The sequence below is a fragment of the Bombina bombina genome, chromosome 4 (genome assembly GCF_027579735.1).
Source record: "Bombina bombina isolate aBomBom1 chromosome 4, aBomBom1.pri, whole genome shotgun sequence".
Taxonomy (NCBI): domain Eukaryota; kingdom Metazoa; phylum Chordata; class Amphibia; order Anura; family Bombinatoridae; genus Bombina; species Bombina bombina.
Window position 1 is genome coordinate 543013174 of NC_069502.1, and position 16893 is coordinate 543030066.

Sequence of the window (16893 nt, forward strand, 5' to 3'; positions counted from 1 at the left end):
GTCTTCATAGGCCCTTAATTGGCTGTATTTTGGTAGTACTGTTCTTATTAGTTAAATACCTGATACAAAACCGAATGGTGGCAGCTCTATATGGCCTGCATGATTAGCCGCACCCAAACCAAAAAAAAGCCAAGCGGTCTTGAACTAACACCCATGGCTAACTCGGTTGTTTCAAGTAGTACTATACTTAGCACTTTCATCTCATCCCTGTTACTTCCAGGCCTCTCCGTGGTGGTCTACATGGCCATCATGATTAGCCTAACAAAATACTACAATCCAACCTTGGCTCAGTCTTCATAGGTCCTTAATTGGCTGTATTTTGGTAGTACTGTTCTTATTAGTTTAATACCTGATACAACACTGAATGGTGGAAGCTCTATATAGCCTGCATGATTAGCCGCACCCAAACCAAAAAAAAGCCAAGCGGTCTTGGACTAACACCCATGGCTAACTTGGTTGTTTCAAGTTGTACTATTCTTCGCACTTTCATCTCATCCCTGTTACTTCCAGGCCTCTCGGTGGTGGTCTACATGGTCATCATGATTAGCCTAACAAAATATTACAATCCAACCTTGGCTCAGTCTTCATAGGCCCTTAATTGGCTGTATTTTGGTAGTACTGTTCTTATAAGTTTAATACCTGATACACCACCGAATGGTGGCAGCTCTATATGGCCTGCATGATTAGCCGCACCCAAACCAAAAAATAGCCAAGCGGTCTTGGACTAACACCCATGGCTAACTTGGTTGTTTCAAGTTGTACTATTCTTAGCACTTTCATCTCATCCCTGTTACTTCCAGGCCTCTCGGGGGTGGTCTATATGGCCATCATGATTAGCCTAACAAAATACTACAATCCAACCTTGGCTCAGTCTTCATAGGCCCTTAATTGGCTTTATTTTGGTAGTACTGTTCTTATTAGTTTAATACCTGATACAACACCGAATGGTGGCAGCTCTATATGGCCTGCATGATTAGCCGCACCAAACCAAAAAAAAGCCAAGCGGTCTTGAACTAACACCAATGGCTAACTCAGTTGTTTCAAGTAGTAATATTCTTAGCACTTTGATCTCATCCCTGTTACTTCCAGGCCTCTCGGTGGTGGTCTACATGGCCATCATGATTAGCCTAACAAAATACTACAATCCAAACTTGGCTCAGTCTTCATAGGCCCTTAATTGGCTGTATTTTGGTAGTACTGTTCTTATTACTTTAATACCTGATACAACACCGAATGGTGGCAGCTCTATATGGCCTGCATGATTAGCCGCACCAAACCAAAAAAAAGCCAAGCGGTCTTGAACTAACACCAATGGCTAACTCAGTTGTTTCAAGTAGTAATATTCTTAGCACTTTGATCTCATCCCTGTTACTTCCAGGCCTCTCGGTGGTGGTCTACATGGCCATCATGATTAGCCTAACAAAATACTACAATCCAAACTTGGCTCAGTCTTCATAGGCCCTTAATTGGCTGTATTTTGGTAGTACTGTTCTTATTACTTTAATACCTGATACAACACCGAATGGTGGCAGCTCTATATGGCCTGCATGATTAGCCGCACCCAAACCAAAAAAAAGCCAAGCGGTCTTGGACTAACACCCATGGCTAACTCGGTTGTTTCAAGTAGTACTATTCTTAGCACTTTCATTTCATCCCTGTTACTTCCAGGCCTCTCGAGGATGGTCTACATGGCCATCATGATTAGCCTAACAAAATACTACAATCCAACCTTGGCTCAGTCTTCATAGGCCCTTAATTGGCTTTATTTTGGTAGTACTGTTCTTATTAGTTTAATACCTGATACAAAACTGAATGGTGGCAGATCTATATGGCCTGCATGATTAGCCGCACCCAAACCAAAAAAAAGCCAAGCGGTCTTGGACTAACACCCATGGCTAACTTGGTTGTTTCAAGTTGTACTATTCTTAGCACTTTCATCTCATCCCTGTTACTTCCAGGCCTCTCGGTGGTGGTCTACATGGTCATCATGATTAGCCTAACAAAATATTACAATCCAACCTTGGCTCAGTCTTCATAGGCCCTTAATTGGCTGTATTTTGGTAGTACTGTTCTTATAAGTTTAATACCTGATACACCACCGAATGGTGGCAGCTCTATATGGCCTGCATGATTAGCCGCACCCAAACCAAAAAAAAGCCAAGCGGTCTTGGACTAACACCCATGGCTAACTTGGTTGTTTCAAGTTGTACTATTCTTAGCACTTTCATCTCATCCCTGTTACTTCCAGGCCTCTCGGTGGTGGTCTACATGGTCATCATGATTAGCCTAACAAAATATTACAATCCAACCTTGGCTCAGTCTTCATAGGCCCTTAATTGGCTGTATTTTGGTAGTACTGTTCTTATAAGTTTAATACCTGATACAAAACTGAATGGTGGCAGATCTATATGGCCTGCATGATTAGCCGCACCCAAACCAAAAAAAAGCCAAGCGGTCTTGGACTAACACCCATGGCTAACTTGGTTGTTTCAAGTTGTACTATTCTTAGCACTTTCATCTCATCCCTGTTACTTCCAGGCCTCTCGGTGGTGGTCTACATGGCCATCATGATTAGCCTAACAAAATACTACAATCCAACCTTGGCTCAGTCTTCATAGGCCCTTAATTGGCTTTATTTTGGTAGTACTGTTCCTATTAGTTTAATACCTGATACAACACCGAATGGTGGCAGCTCTATATGGCCTGCATGATTAGCCACACCAAACCAAAAAAAAGCCAAGCGGTCTTGAACTAACACCAATGGCTAACTCAGTTGTTTCAAGTAGTAATATTCTTAGCACTTTGATCTCATCCCTGTTACTTCCAGGCCTCTCGGTGGTGGTCTACATGGCCATCATGATTAGCCTAACAAAATACTACAATCCAAACTTGGCTCAGTCTTCATAGGCCCTTAATTGGCTGTATTTTGGTAGTACTGTTCTTATTACTTTAATACCTGATACAACACCGAATGGTGGCAGCTCTATATGGCCTGCATGATTAGCCGCACCCAAACCAAAAAAAAGCCAAGCGGTCTTGGACTAACACCCATGGCTAACTCGGTTGTTTCAAGTAGTACTATTCTTAGCACTTTCATTTCATCCCTGTTACTTCCAGGCCTCTCGGGGATGGTCTACATGGCCATCATGATTAGCCTAACAAAATACTACAATCCAACCTTGGCTCAGTCTTCATAGGCCCTTAATTGGCTTTATTTTGGTAGTACTTTTCTTATTAGTTTAATACCTGATACAAAACTGAATGGTGGCAGATCTATATGGCCTGCATGATTAGCCGCACCCAAACCAAAAAAAAAGCCAAGCGGTCTTGAACTAACACCCATGGCTAACTCGGTTGTTTCAAGTAGTACTATACTTAGCACTTTCATCTCATCCCTGTTACTTCCAGGCCTCTCGGTGGTGGTCTTCATGGCCATCATGATTAGCCTAACAAAATACTACAATCCAACCTTGGCTCAGTCTTCATAGGCCCTTAATTGGCTGTATTTTGGTAGTACTGTTCTTATTAGTTTAATACCTGATACAACACTGAATGGTGGCAGCTCTACATAGCCTGCATGATTAGCCGCTACCAAACCAAAAAAAGCCAAGCGGTCTTGGACTAACACCCATGGCTAACTTGGTTGTTTCAAGTTGTACTATTCTTAGCACTTTCATCTCATCCCTATTACTTCCAGGCCTCTCAGTGGTGGTCTACATGGTCATCATGATTAGCCTAACAAAATATTACAATCCAACCTTGGCTCAGTCTTCATAGGCCCTTAATTGGCTGTATTTTGTTAGTACTGTTCTTATTAGTTTAATACCTGATACAACACCGAATGGTGGCAGCTCTATATGGCCTGCATGATTAGCCCCACCCAAACCACAAAAAAGCCAAGCGGTCTTGGACTAACACCCATGGCTAGCTTGGTTGTTTCAAGTTGTACTATTCTTAGCACTTTCATCTCATCCCTGTTACTTCCAGGCATCTCGGTGGTGGTCTACATGGCCATCATGATTAGCCTAACAAAATACTACAATCCTACCTTGGCTCAGTCTTCATAGGCCCTTAATTGGCTTTATTTTGGTAGTACTGTTCTTATTAGTTTAATACCTGATACAACACCGAATGGTGGCAGCTCTATATGGCCTGCATGATTAGCCGCACCCAAACCAAAAAAAAGCCAAGCGGTCTTAAACTAACACCCATGGCTAACTTGGTTGTTTCAAGTAGTACTATTCTCAGCACTTTGATCTAATCCCTGTTACTTCCAGGCCTCTCAGTGGTGGTCTACATGGCCATCATGATTAGCCTAACAAAATACTACAATCCAAACTTGGCTCAGTCTTCATAGGCCCTTAATTGGCTGTATTTTAGTAGTACTGTTCTTATTACTTTAATACCTGATACAACACCGAATGGTGGCAGCTCTATATGGCCTGCATGATTAGCCGCACCCAAACCAAAAAAAAGCCAAGAGGTCTTGAACTAACACCCATGGCTAACTCGGTTGTTTCAAGTACTACTATTCTTAGCACTGTGAAATTGAAAAAAAAAACATGATTGGACACCCAGTACAGTACAGGTCATTCTCCTTTGGCCTTTTTAGAAGAGGGTCCCGGACCCTCAACAAAAACAACAGCAGGAAAGAGGACATATGGCATCCTTTTTAACACCGAATGGTGGCAGCTCTATATGGCCTGCATGATTAGCCGCACCAAACCAAAAAAAAGCCAAGCGGTCTTGAACTAACACCAATGGCTAACTCGGTTGTTTCAAGTAGTACTATTCTTAGCACTTTCATCTCATCCCTGTTACTTCCAGGCCTCTCAGTGGTGGTCTACATGGCCATCATGATTAGCCTAACAAAATACTACAATCCAAACTTGGCTCAGTCTTCATAGGCCCTTAATTGGCTGTATTTTGGTAGTACTGTTCTTATTACTTTAATACCTGATACAACACCGAATGGTGGCAGCTCTATATGGCCTGCATGATTAGCCGCACCCAAACCATAAAAAAAGCCAAGAGGTCTTGGACTAACACCCATGGCTAACTCGGTTGTTTCAAGTAGTACTATTCTTAGCACTTTCATCTCATCCCTGTTACTTCCAGGCCTCTCGGGGGTGGTCTACATGGCCATCATGATTAGCCTAACAAAATACTACAATCCAACCTTGGCTCAGTCTTCATAGGCCCTTAATTGGCTTTAATTTTGTAGTACTGTTCTTATTAGTTTAATACCTGATACAAAACTGAATGGTGGCAGATCTATATGGCCTGCATGATTAGCCGCACCCAAACCAAAAAAAAAGCCAAGCGGTCTTGAACTAACACCCATGGCTAACTCGGTTTTTTTCAAGTAGTACTATACTTAGCACTTTCATCTCATCCCTGTTACTTCCAGGCCTCTAGGTGGTGGTCTTCATGGCCATCATGATTAGCCTAACAAAATACTACAATCCAACCTTGGCTCAGTCTTCATAGGCCCTTAATTGGCTGTATTTTGGTAGTACTGTTCTTATTAGTTTAATACCTGATACAAAACCGAATGGTGGCAGATCTATATGGCCTGCATGATTAGCCACACCCAAACCAAAAAAAAGCCAAGCGGTCTTGGACTAACACCCATGGCTAACTTGGTTGTTTCAAGTTGTACTATTCTTAGCACTTTCATCTCATCCCTGTTACTTCCAGGCCTCTCAGTGGTGGTCTACATGGTCATCATGATTAGCCTAACAAAATAATACAATCCAACCTTGGCTCAGTCTTCATAGGCCCTTAATTGGCTGTATTTTGGTAGTACTGTTCTTATTAGTTTAATACCTGATACAACACTGAATGGTGGCAGCTCTATATGGCCTGCATGATTAGCCGCACCCAAACCAAAAAAAAGCCAAGCGGTCTTGGACTAACACCCATGGGTAACTTGGTTGTTTCAAGTTGTACTATTCTTAGCACTTTCATCTCATCCCTGTTACTTCCAGGCATCTCGGTGGTGGTCTACATGGCCATCATGATTAGCCTAACAAAATACTACAATCCAACCTTGGCTCAGTCTTCATAGGCCCTTAATTGGCTTTATTTTGGTAGTACTGTTCTTATTAGTTTAATACCTGATACAACACCGAATGGTGGCAGCTCTATATGGCCTGCATGATTAGCCGCACCCAAACCAAAAAAAAGCCAAGCGGTCTTGAACTAACACCCATGGCTAACTCGGTTGTTTCAAGTAGTACTATTCTTAGCACTTTCATCTAATCCCTGTTACTTCCAGGCCTCTCAGTGGTGGTCTACATGGCCATCATGATTAGGCTAACAAAATAATACAATCCAAACTTGGCTCAGTCTTCATAGGCCCTTAATTGGCTGTATTTTGGTAGTACTGTTCTTATTACTTTAATACCTGATACAACACCGAATGGTGGCAGCTCTATATGGCCTGCATGATTAGCCGCACACAAACCAAAAAAAAAATCCAAGAGGTCTTGAACTAACACCCATGGCTAACTCGGTTGTTTCAAGTACTACTATTCTTAGCACTTTCATCTCATCCCTGTTACTTCCAGGCCTCTCGGTGGTGGTCTACATGGCCATCATGATTAGCCTAACAAAATACTACAATCCAACCTTGGCTCAGTCTTCATAGGCCCTTAATTGGCTGTATTTTGGTAGTACTGTTCTTATTAGTTTAATACCTGATACAACACTGAATGGTGGCAACTCTATATGGCCTGCATGATTAGCCTCACCCAAACCAAAAAAAAGCCAAGTGGTCTTGGACTGACACCCATGGCTAACTCGGTTGTTTCAAGTAGTACTATTCTTAGCACTTTAATCTCATCCCTGTTACTTCCAGGCCAACAAAATACTACAATCCAACCTTGGCTCAGTCTTCATAGGCCCTTAATTGGCTGTATTTTGTTAGTACTGTTCTTATTAGTTTAATACCTGATACAACACCGAATGGTGGCAGCTCTATATGGCCTGCATGATTAGCCCCACCCAAACCACAAAAAAGCCAAGCGGTCTTGGACTAACACCCATGGCTAGCTTGGTTGTTTCAAGTTGTACTATTCTTAGCACTTTCATCTCATCCCTGTTACTTCCAGGCATCTCGGTGGTGGTCTACATGGCCATCATGATTAGCCTAACAAAATACTACAATCCTACCTTGGCTCAGTCTTCATAGGCCCTTAATTGGCTTTATTTTGGTAGTACTGTTCTTATTAGTTTAATACCTGATACAACACCGAATGGTGGCAGCTCTATATGGCCTGCATGATTAGCCGCACCCAAACCAAAAAAAAGCCAAGCGGTCTTAAACTAACACCCATGGCTAACTTGGTTGTTTCAAGTAGTACTATTCTCAGCACTTTGATCTAATCCCTGTTACTTCCAGGCCTCTCAGTGGTGGTCTACATGGCCATCATGATTAGCCTAACAAAATACTACAATCCAAACTTGGCTCAGTCTTCATAGGCCCTTAATTGGCTGTATTTTGGTAGTACTGTTCTTATTACTTTAATACCTGATACAACACCGAATGGTGGCAGCTCTATATGGCCTGCATGATTAGCCGCACCCAAACCAAAAAAAAGCCAAGAGGTCTTGAACTAACACCCATGGCTAACTCGGTTGTTTCAAGTACTACTATTCTTAGCACTGTGAAATTGAAAAAAAAAACATGATTGGACACCCAGTACAGTACAGGTCATTCTCCTTTGGCCTTTTTAGAAGAGGGTCCCGGACCCTCAACAAAAACAACAGCAGGAAAGAGGACATATGGCATCCTTTTTAACACCGAATGGTGGCAGCTCTATATGGCCTGCATGATTAGCCGCACCAAACCAAAAAAAAGCCAAGCGGTCTTGAACTAACACCAATGGCTAACTCGGTTGTTTCAAGTAGTACTATTCTTAGCACTTTCATCTCATCCCTGTTACTTCCAGGCCTCTCGGTGGTGGTCTACATGGCCATCATGATTAGCCTAACAAAATACTACAATCCAAACTTGGCTCAGTCTTCATAGGCCCTTAATTGGCTGTATTTTGGTAGTACTGTTCTTATTAGTTTAATACCTGATACAACACCGAATGGTGGCAGCTCTATATGGCCTGCATGATTAGCCGCACCCAAACCAAAAAAAAGCCAAGAGGTCTTGGACTAACACCCATGGCTAACTCGGTTGTTTCAAGTAGTACTATTCTTAGCACTTTGATCTAATCCCTGTTACTTCCAGGCCTCTCAGTGGTGGTCTACATGGCCATCATGATTAGCCTAACAAAATACTACAATCCAAACTTGGCTCAGTCTTCATAGGCCCTTAATTGGCTGTATTTTGGTAGTACTGTTCTTATTACTTTAATACCTGATACAACACCGAATGGTGGCAGCTCTATATGGCCTGCATGATTAGCCGCACCCAAACCAAAAAAAAGCCAAGAGGTCTTGAACTAACACCCATGGCTAACTCGGTTGTTTCAAGTACTACTATTCTTAGCACTGTGAAATTGAAAAAAAAAACATGATTGGACACCCAGTACAGTACAGGTCATTCTCCTTTGGCCTTTTTAGAAGAGGGTCCCGGACCCTCAACAAAAACAACAGCAGGAAAGAGGACATATGGCATCCTTTTTAACACCGAATGGTGGCAGCTCTATATGGCCTGCATGATTAGCCGCACCAAACCAAAAAAAAGCCAAGCGGTCTTGAACTAACACCAATGGCTAACTCGGTTGTTTCAAGTAGTACTATTCTTAGCACTTTCATCTCATCCCTGTTACTTCCAGGCCTCTCGGTGGTGGTCTACATGGCCATCATGATTAGCCTAACAAAATACTACAATCCAAACTTGGCTCAGTCTTCATAGGCCCTTAATTGGCTGTATTTTGGTAGTACTGTTCTTATTACTTTAATACCTGATACAACACCGAATGGTGGCAGCTCTATATGGCCTGCATGATTAGCCGCACCCAAACCAAAAAAAAGCCAAGAGGTCTTGGACTAACACCCATGGCTAACTCGGTTGTTTCAAGTAGTACTATTCTTAGCACTTTCATCTCATCCCTGTTACTTCCAGGCCTCTCGGGGGTGGTCTACATGGCCATCATGATTAGCCTAACAAAATACTACAATCCAACCTTGGCTCAGTCTTCATAGGCCCTTAATTGGCTTTAATTTTGTAGTACTGTTCTTATTAGTTTAATACCTGATACAAAACTGAATGGTGGCAGATCTATATGGCCTGCATGATTAGCCGCACCCAAACCAAAAAAAAAGCCAAGCGGTCTTGAACTAACACCCATGGCTAACTCGGTTTTTTCAAGTAGTACTATACTTAGCACTTTCATCTCATCCCTGTTACTTCCAGGCCTCTAGGTGGTGGTCTTCATGGCCATCATGATTAGCCTAACAAAATACTACAATCCAACCTTGGCTCAGTCTTCATAGGCCCTTAATTGGCTGTATTTTGGTAGTACTGTTCTTATTAGTTTAATACCTGATACAAAACCGAATGGTGGCAGATCTATATGGCCTGCATGATTAGCCACACCCAAACCAAAAAAAAGCCAAGCGGTCTTGGACTAACACCCATGGCTAACTTGGTTGTTTCAAGTTGTACTATTCTTAGCACTTTCATCTCATCCCTGTTACTTCCAGGCCTCTCAGTGGTGGTCTACATGGTCATCATGATTAGCCTAACAAAATAATACAATCCAACCTTGGCTCAGTCTTCATAGGCCCTTAATTGGCTGTATTTTGGTAGTACTGTTCTTATTAGTTTAATACCTGATACAACACCGAATGGTGGCAGCTCTATATGGCCGGCATGATTAGCCGCACCCAAACCAAAAAAAAGCCAAGCGGTCTTGGACTAACACCCATGGGTAACTTGGTTGTTTCAAGTTGTACTATTCTTAGCACTTTCATCTCATCCCTGTTACTTCCAGGCATCTCGGTGGTGGTCTACATGGCCATCATGATTAGCCTAACAAAATACTACAATCCAACCTTGGCTCAGTCTTCATAGGCCCTTAATTGGCTTTATTTTGGTAGTACTGTTCTTATTAGTTTAATACCTGATACAACACCGAATGGTGGCAGCTCTATATGGCCTGCATGATTAGCCGCACCCAAACCAAAAAAAAGCCAAGCGGTCTTGAACTAACACCCATGGCTAACTCGGTTGTTTCAAGTAGTACTATTCTTAGCACTTTCATCTAATCCCTGTTACTTCCAGGCCTCTCAGTGGTGGTCTACATGGCCATCATGATTAGGCTAACAAAATAATACAATCCAAACTTGGCTCAGTCTTCATAGGCCCTTAATTGGCTGTATTTTGGTAGTACTGTTCTTATTACTTTAATACCTGATACAACACCGAATGGTGGCAGCTCTATATGGCCTGCATGATTAGCCGCACACAAACCAAAAAAAAAGCCAAGAGGTCTTGAACTAACACCCATGGCTAACTTGGTTGTTTCAAGTACTACTATTCTTAGCACTTTCATCTCATCCCTGTTACTTCCAGGCCTCTCGGTGGTGGTCTACATGGCCATCATGATTAGCCTAACAAAATACTACAATCCAACCTTGGCTCAGTCTTCATAGGCCCTTAATTGGCTGTATTTTGGTAGTACTGTTCTTATTAGTTTAATACCTGATACAACACTGAATGGTGGCAGCTCTATATGGCCTGCATGATTAGCCTCACCCAAACCAAAAAAAAGCCAAGTGGTCTTGGACTGACACCCATGGCTAACTCGGTTGTTTCAAGTAGTACTATTCTTAGCACTTTAATTTCATCCCTGTTACTTCCAGGCCTCTCGGGGGTGGTCTACATGGCCATCATGATTAGCCTAACAAAATACTACAATCCAACCTTGGCTCAGTCTTCATAGGCCCTTAATTGGCTGTATTTTGGTAGTACTGTTCTTATTAGTTTAATACCTGATACAACACCGAATGGTGGCAGCTCTATATGGCCTGCATGATTAGACGCACCCAAACCCAAAAAAAAGCCAAGCGGTCTTGGACTAACACCCATGGCTAACTCGGTTGTTTCAAGTTGTACTATTCTTAGCACTTTCATCTCATCCCTTACTTCCAGGCCTCTCGGGGGTGGTCTACATGGCCATCATGATTACCCTAACCAAAATATAACAACAAGACATGCGGTCAGGGAACCATGGTAAGGTTACTTCATTTCGCAAAATCGAGTATAACAGTTGCAGGCAGAGGTTCTGACCCTGCATTATGGCTGCACCTCTCCCTAAAATAGGCATGCGTTACAGAGTCTGTGGGCATGTATGCAAAGAGCTGGCATGCCTAAAAGGAGCAGCAAGGCAGTACAGGTCGTTCTCCTTCAGCCGTTTTATACGATGGCCCACGGCCATGACCCTCAACAGCCACAACAGTATGAAACACCACATATGCCATCCTTTTGAACAATAGAGTACAGATATGGCATTGATTTTACTTACATGGAGATATTTATTAGGAACCGTGAAATTGAAAAAAAAAACATGATTGGACACCCAGTACAGTACAGGTCATTCTCCTTCGGCCTTTTTAGAAGAGGGTCCCGGACCCTCAACAAAAACAACAGCAGGAAAGAGGACATATGGCATCCTTTTGAGCAATAGATTACAGGGAAGGCATTGATTTTAGAAACCCAGAGATAATTGTTAGGAAACATGAAATAGAAAAAAACATTGATTGGACAGGACACCAAGTACACTTCTTTCTCCTTCTGCCTTTTTATAAGAGGGTCCAGGACCCTCAACAGAAACAACAGCAGGAAAGAGGACATATGGCATCCTTTTGAACAATGGATTACTGGTAAGGCATTGATTATCGAATCCCTGAGATCATTTTTATGAACAGGGAAATAAAAAAAAACATTGATTGGACACCCAGTACACTGCTTTACCCTTAGGCCTTTTTAGAAGAGGGTCCGGGACTCTTAACCAAAACAACAGCATGAAAGAGGACATATGGCATCCTTTGGAACAATAGATTACAGGTAAGGCATTGATTTTAGAAACCCAGAGATAATTGTTAGGCAACATGAAATAGAAAATAACATTGTTTGGACAGGACACCAAGTACACTTCTTTCTCCTTCGGCCTTTTTATAAGAGGGTCCAGGACCCTCAACAGAAACAACAGCAGGAAAGAGGACATATGGCATCCTTTTGAACAATAGATTACAGGTAAGGCATTGATTTTAGAAACACAGAGATAATTTGTTTCAACCGGGAAATAGAAAAAAACATTGATTGGACACCCAGTACACTTCTTTATCCTTAGGCCTTTTTAGAGGAGGGTCCAGGACCCTCAACCGAAACACCAGCAGGAAAGAGGACATCCTTTTGAACAATAGATTACAGGTAAGGCATTGATTATCGAATCCCTGAGATAATTTTTATGAACAGGGAAATAGAAAAAAACATTGATTGGACACCCAGTACACTTCTTTATCCTTAGGCCTTTTTAAAAGAGAGTCCAGGACCCTCAAAAAAAACAACAGCAAGAAAGAGGGCATATGGCATCCTTTGGAACAATAGATTACAGATAAGGCATTGATTTTAGAAACCCAGAGATAATTTGTGGCAACCGGGAAATAGAAAAAAACATTGATTGGATAGGACACCCAGTACACTTCTTTATCCTTAGGCCTTTTTAGAAGTGGTGATAGAAGAGGTTGGCAGCACCTGTGATTGTATTGTTGCGTTGCTTACTCAATTATAAATGAATGCACCCCTTGTATGTATAACACCTGCTTCAATTCTCAACATATCACAATGGCCCCCAAAAGTTCCGTTATACATACATACGACCTGCTACTTCTATTCTGATGTCGCGCTGATTCTGGGGACCCACCTTAAACCTTCTGGGCTCCAAATCCCCTCTCTCCGTGTTCTGTGTATCCACAGTGATAGCCTGGAGGTTGAGCCGCGGCGTGGGTCCCTACAGCGTCTTAGCGTGTGTGTGGTCGATCCGGAACTGTGTGACATCACAAATGGGAGCGGAAGGATCCGCAGGTGCGATGAGTCCTCAGCCAGGGAGGACCGTTGTTACAGCGTAATACTGTGTCTTTACCGGGGTGATTCACTGCTGCTCAGAAAGTGTAAGTACCCGTGCCTTTAAGCATATCCATCCAGGTTATAACATCAAAGAAAGCTGCTCAGAAAGTGTAAGTTTTTTTAAGTGGGTCCAGGACCCTCAACCGAAACACCAGCAGGAAAGAGGACATATGGCATCCTTTGGAACAATAGATTACAGGTAAGGCATTGATTTTAGAAACCCAGAGATAATTTTTTGGAAACGTGAAATTGGCCAAAAAAACATGCTTGGACACCCAGTACACTTCTTTATCCTTAGGCCTTTTTAGAAGAGGGTCCAGTACCCTCAACCAAAACAACAGCAGGAAAGAGGACATATGGCATCCTTTTGAACAATAGAGTACAGGTAAAGCATTGATTTTAGAAACCCGGAGATAATTTTTAGGAAATGTGAAATAGAAAAAAACATTGGACAGGACACCCAGTAAACTTCTTTCTCCTTCGGCCTTTTTATAAGAGGGTCCAGGACCCTTAACAGAAACAACAGCAGGAAAGAGGACATATGGCATCCTTTTGAACAATAGATTACAGGTAAGGCATTGATTATTGAATCCCTGAGATAATTTTTATGAACAGGGAAATAAAAAAAAACATTGCTTGGACACCCAGTACACTGCTTTACCCTTAGGCCTTTTTAGAAGAATGTCCAGGACCCTTAACTGAAACAACAGCATGAAAGAGGACATATGGCATCCTTTTGTGACAATAGATTACAGGTAAGGCATTGATTTTATAAACCCAGAGATAATTGTTAGGAAACGTGAAATAGAAAAAAACATTGATTGGACAGGACACCCAGTACACTTCTTTCTCCTTCGGCCTTTTTATAAGAGGGTCCAGGACCCTCAACCGAAACAACAGCATGAAAGATGGCATCCTTTTGAACAAGAGAGTACAGGTACAGCATTGATTTTAGAAACCCGGAGATAATTGCTTGCAACCGGGAAATTGAACCAAAAAAATTATTGGATGGACACCCAGTACACTTCTTTCTACTTCAGCCTTTTTATAAGAGTGTCCCGGACCCTCAACAGAAACAACAGCAGGAAAGAGGACATATGGCATCCTTTTGAACAATAGATTACAGGGAAGGCATTGATTTTAGAAACCCAGAGATAATTGTTAGGAAACGTGAAATAGAAAAAAACATTGATTGCACAGGACACCAAGTACACTTCTTTCTCCTTCGGCCTTTTTATAAGAGGGTCCAGGACCCTCAACAGAAACAACAGCAGGAAAGAGGACATATGGCATCCTTTTGAACAATAGAGTACAGGTACAGCATTGATTTTATAAACCCAGAGATAATTTGTTGCAACCGGGAAATTGAACCAAAAAAATGATTGGAAACTCAGGACACTTCTTTCTACTTCAGCCTTTTTAAAAGAGGGTCCAGGACCCTCAACAAAAACAACAGCAGGAAAGAGGACATATGGCATCCTTTTGAACAATAGAGTACAGGTAAGGCATTTATTTTAGAAACCCAGAGATAATTTTTTGGAAACGTGAAATTGGCCAAAAAAACATGCTTGGACACCTAGTACAGGTCATTCTCCTTCAGCCTTTTTATAAGAGGGTCCAGCACCCTCAACAGAAACAACTGCAGGAAACACTTAATATGCCATCCTTTTGCACAATCGAGTACAGGTATGCCATTGATTTGAGGAACCCGGAGATAATTGAGAGGAACCGGGAACATTTTTCAAAAAATGTGCTTGGACAACCATTACAGACCACGACCCGCAACAGGCACAACAGCATGAAACACCACATATGCCACCCTTTTGCACAATAGAGTACAGGTATGGCATTGATGGAACCCGGAGATAATTTAGAGCAACCAAGAGATGGATAAAGATGCTTGGTCGGTCCTCCTCCTTCACATTTGGGGCACTGCAATTTAATGGTCCACCAGATATGAGTGGTATGTTAAGTTGTACTATTCTTAACAGTTTAATCACTGTTATGTGCCTTATTTTTTTATTTGAGTTTTGTACCCACAGAGCAGCAGCAGAGGCCAGAAAAATTAGGCATGTACAAATGACTGAAAAATTGGGTATTGTTGTAGCCACTGCTGCAGCAGCGGCCAGAAAAAATTATGTTTGTAAAACATTTAGAAAGTGCCCTAAAAGCTTGTGGCTTGAACACTAGTTGTTGGCGGATAAGTCAAGCAAGTCATCCTGCATTATAATAAAAAAAAGCCAGCGTGTGTACCAGTTGTAGCCCAAGCCAGCTCATCTCATCATCAGGCCTTTTTTACTCAAATGTATCGCCCAATGTCAGTCCCTTCAGGATCCATCCCTCATTGATTTTAATAAAAGTGAGAAAGTCAAGGCTTTTTTGACCTAGATGACTTCTCTTCTCAGTGACAAAACCTCCTGCTTCACTGAAGGTCCTTTCGGACAGGACACTTGAAGTGGGGCAGGCCAGAAGTTCCATTGCAAATTGGGATAGCTCAGGCCACAAGTCAAGCCTGCACACCCAGTAGTCAAGGGGTCCATCGCTCCTGAGAGTGTTGAGATCCGCAGTTAATGCTAGGTAGTCTGCTACCTGTCGGTTGAGTCTTTCTCTGAGGCTGGATCCCGAAAGGCTCTGGGGATGCATGGGAGTTAAAAAGGTATGCATGCCCTCCATCAACAAGACGTCAGGAAAGCGTCCTGTCCTTGCCGCCGTGGTCGAGGGAGAAGGCGGAGGATTACTTTCATCTCTTCCCCTGTTAGATTCACGTTGTGCTGTGACATCACCCTTATACGCTGTGTAAAGCATATTTTTAAATTTATTTTTAAAATGCTCCATCCTTTCAGACTTGCGGTAATTTGGAAACATTTCAGGCACTTTATGCTTATACCGGGGGTCGAGGAGCGTGGACACCCAGTACAGGTCATTCTCCTTCAGCTTTTTTATACAAGGGTCCCTCAACAGGCACAACAGCATGAAAGAACCCATTTGAACAAGGTTGGATGCCGAGCTAATCATGTCCCGTTCCTCTTCCTCACTGATCTCACTGAGGGTATCTTCTTCCCCCCAGCCACGTACAACACCACGGGTACCAGAGAGGTGACCACAACGAGCACCCTGGGATGCCTGTTGTGCTCGTTCTTCCTCCTCTTCCTCCTCCTCCTCAAAGCCACATTCCTCCTCTGACTCCTCTTCCTCACAATCCTCTTCCTGCGTTGCTGCAGGTCCAGCAAGCGATGCTGATAAGGCTGTTTGTGGGGGTGATGGACACCACAACTCTTCCTCTTCACGCTCATCTATGGCCTGATCCAGCACTCTGCTTCCTGGAGCGTGCCCTGCACAAACAAATGGTATGATGTCGCTGATGGTGCCTTCGGTGCGACTGACAAGGTTTGTCACCTCCTCAAAAGGACGCATGAGCCTACAGGCATTGCGCATGAGCGTCCAGTAATTTGGCAAAAAAATCCCCAGCTCCCCAGAGGCTGTCCTAGCACCCCGGTCATACAAATACTCATTAACAGCTTTTTCTTGTTGGAGCAGGCAGTCAAACATTAGGAGTGTTGAATTCCACCGTGTCGGGCTGTCGCAAATCAAGCGCCTCACTGGCAGGTTGTTTTGACGCTGAATATCAGACAAATGTGCCATGGCTGTGTAGGAACGCCGGAAATGGCCACACACCTTCCTGGCCTGCTTCAGGACATCCTGTAAGCCTGGGTACTTATGGACAAATCGTTGTACAATCAGATTACACACATGTGCCATGCACGGCACATGTGTCAACTTGCCCAATTTCAATGCCGCCA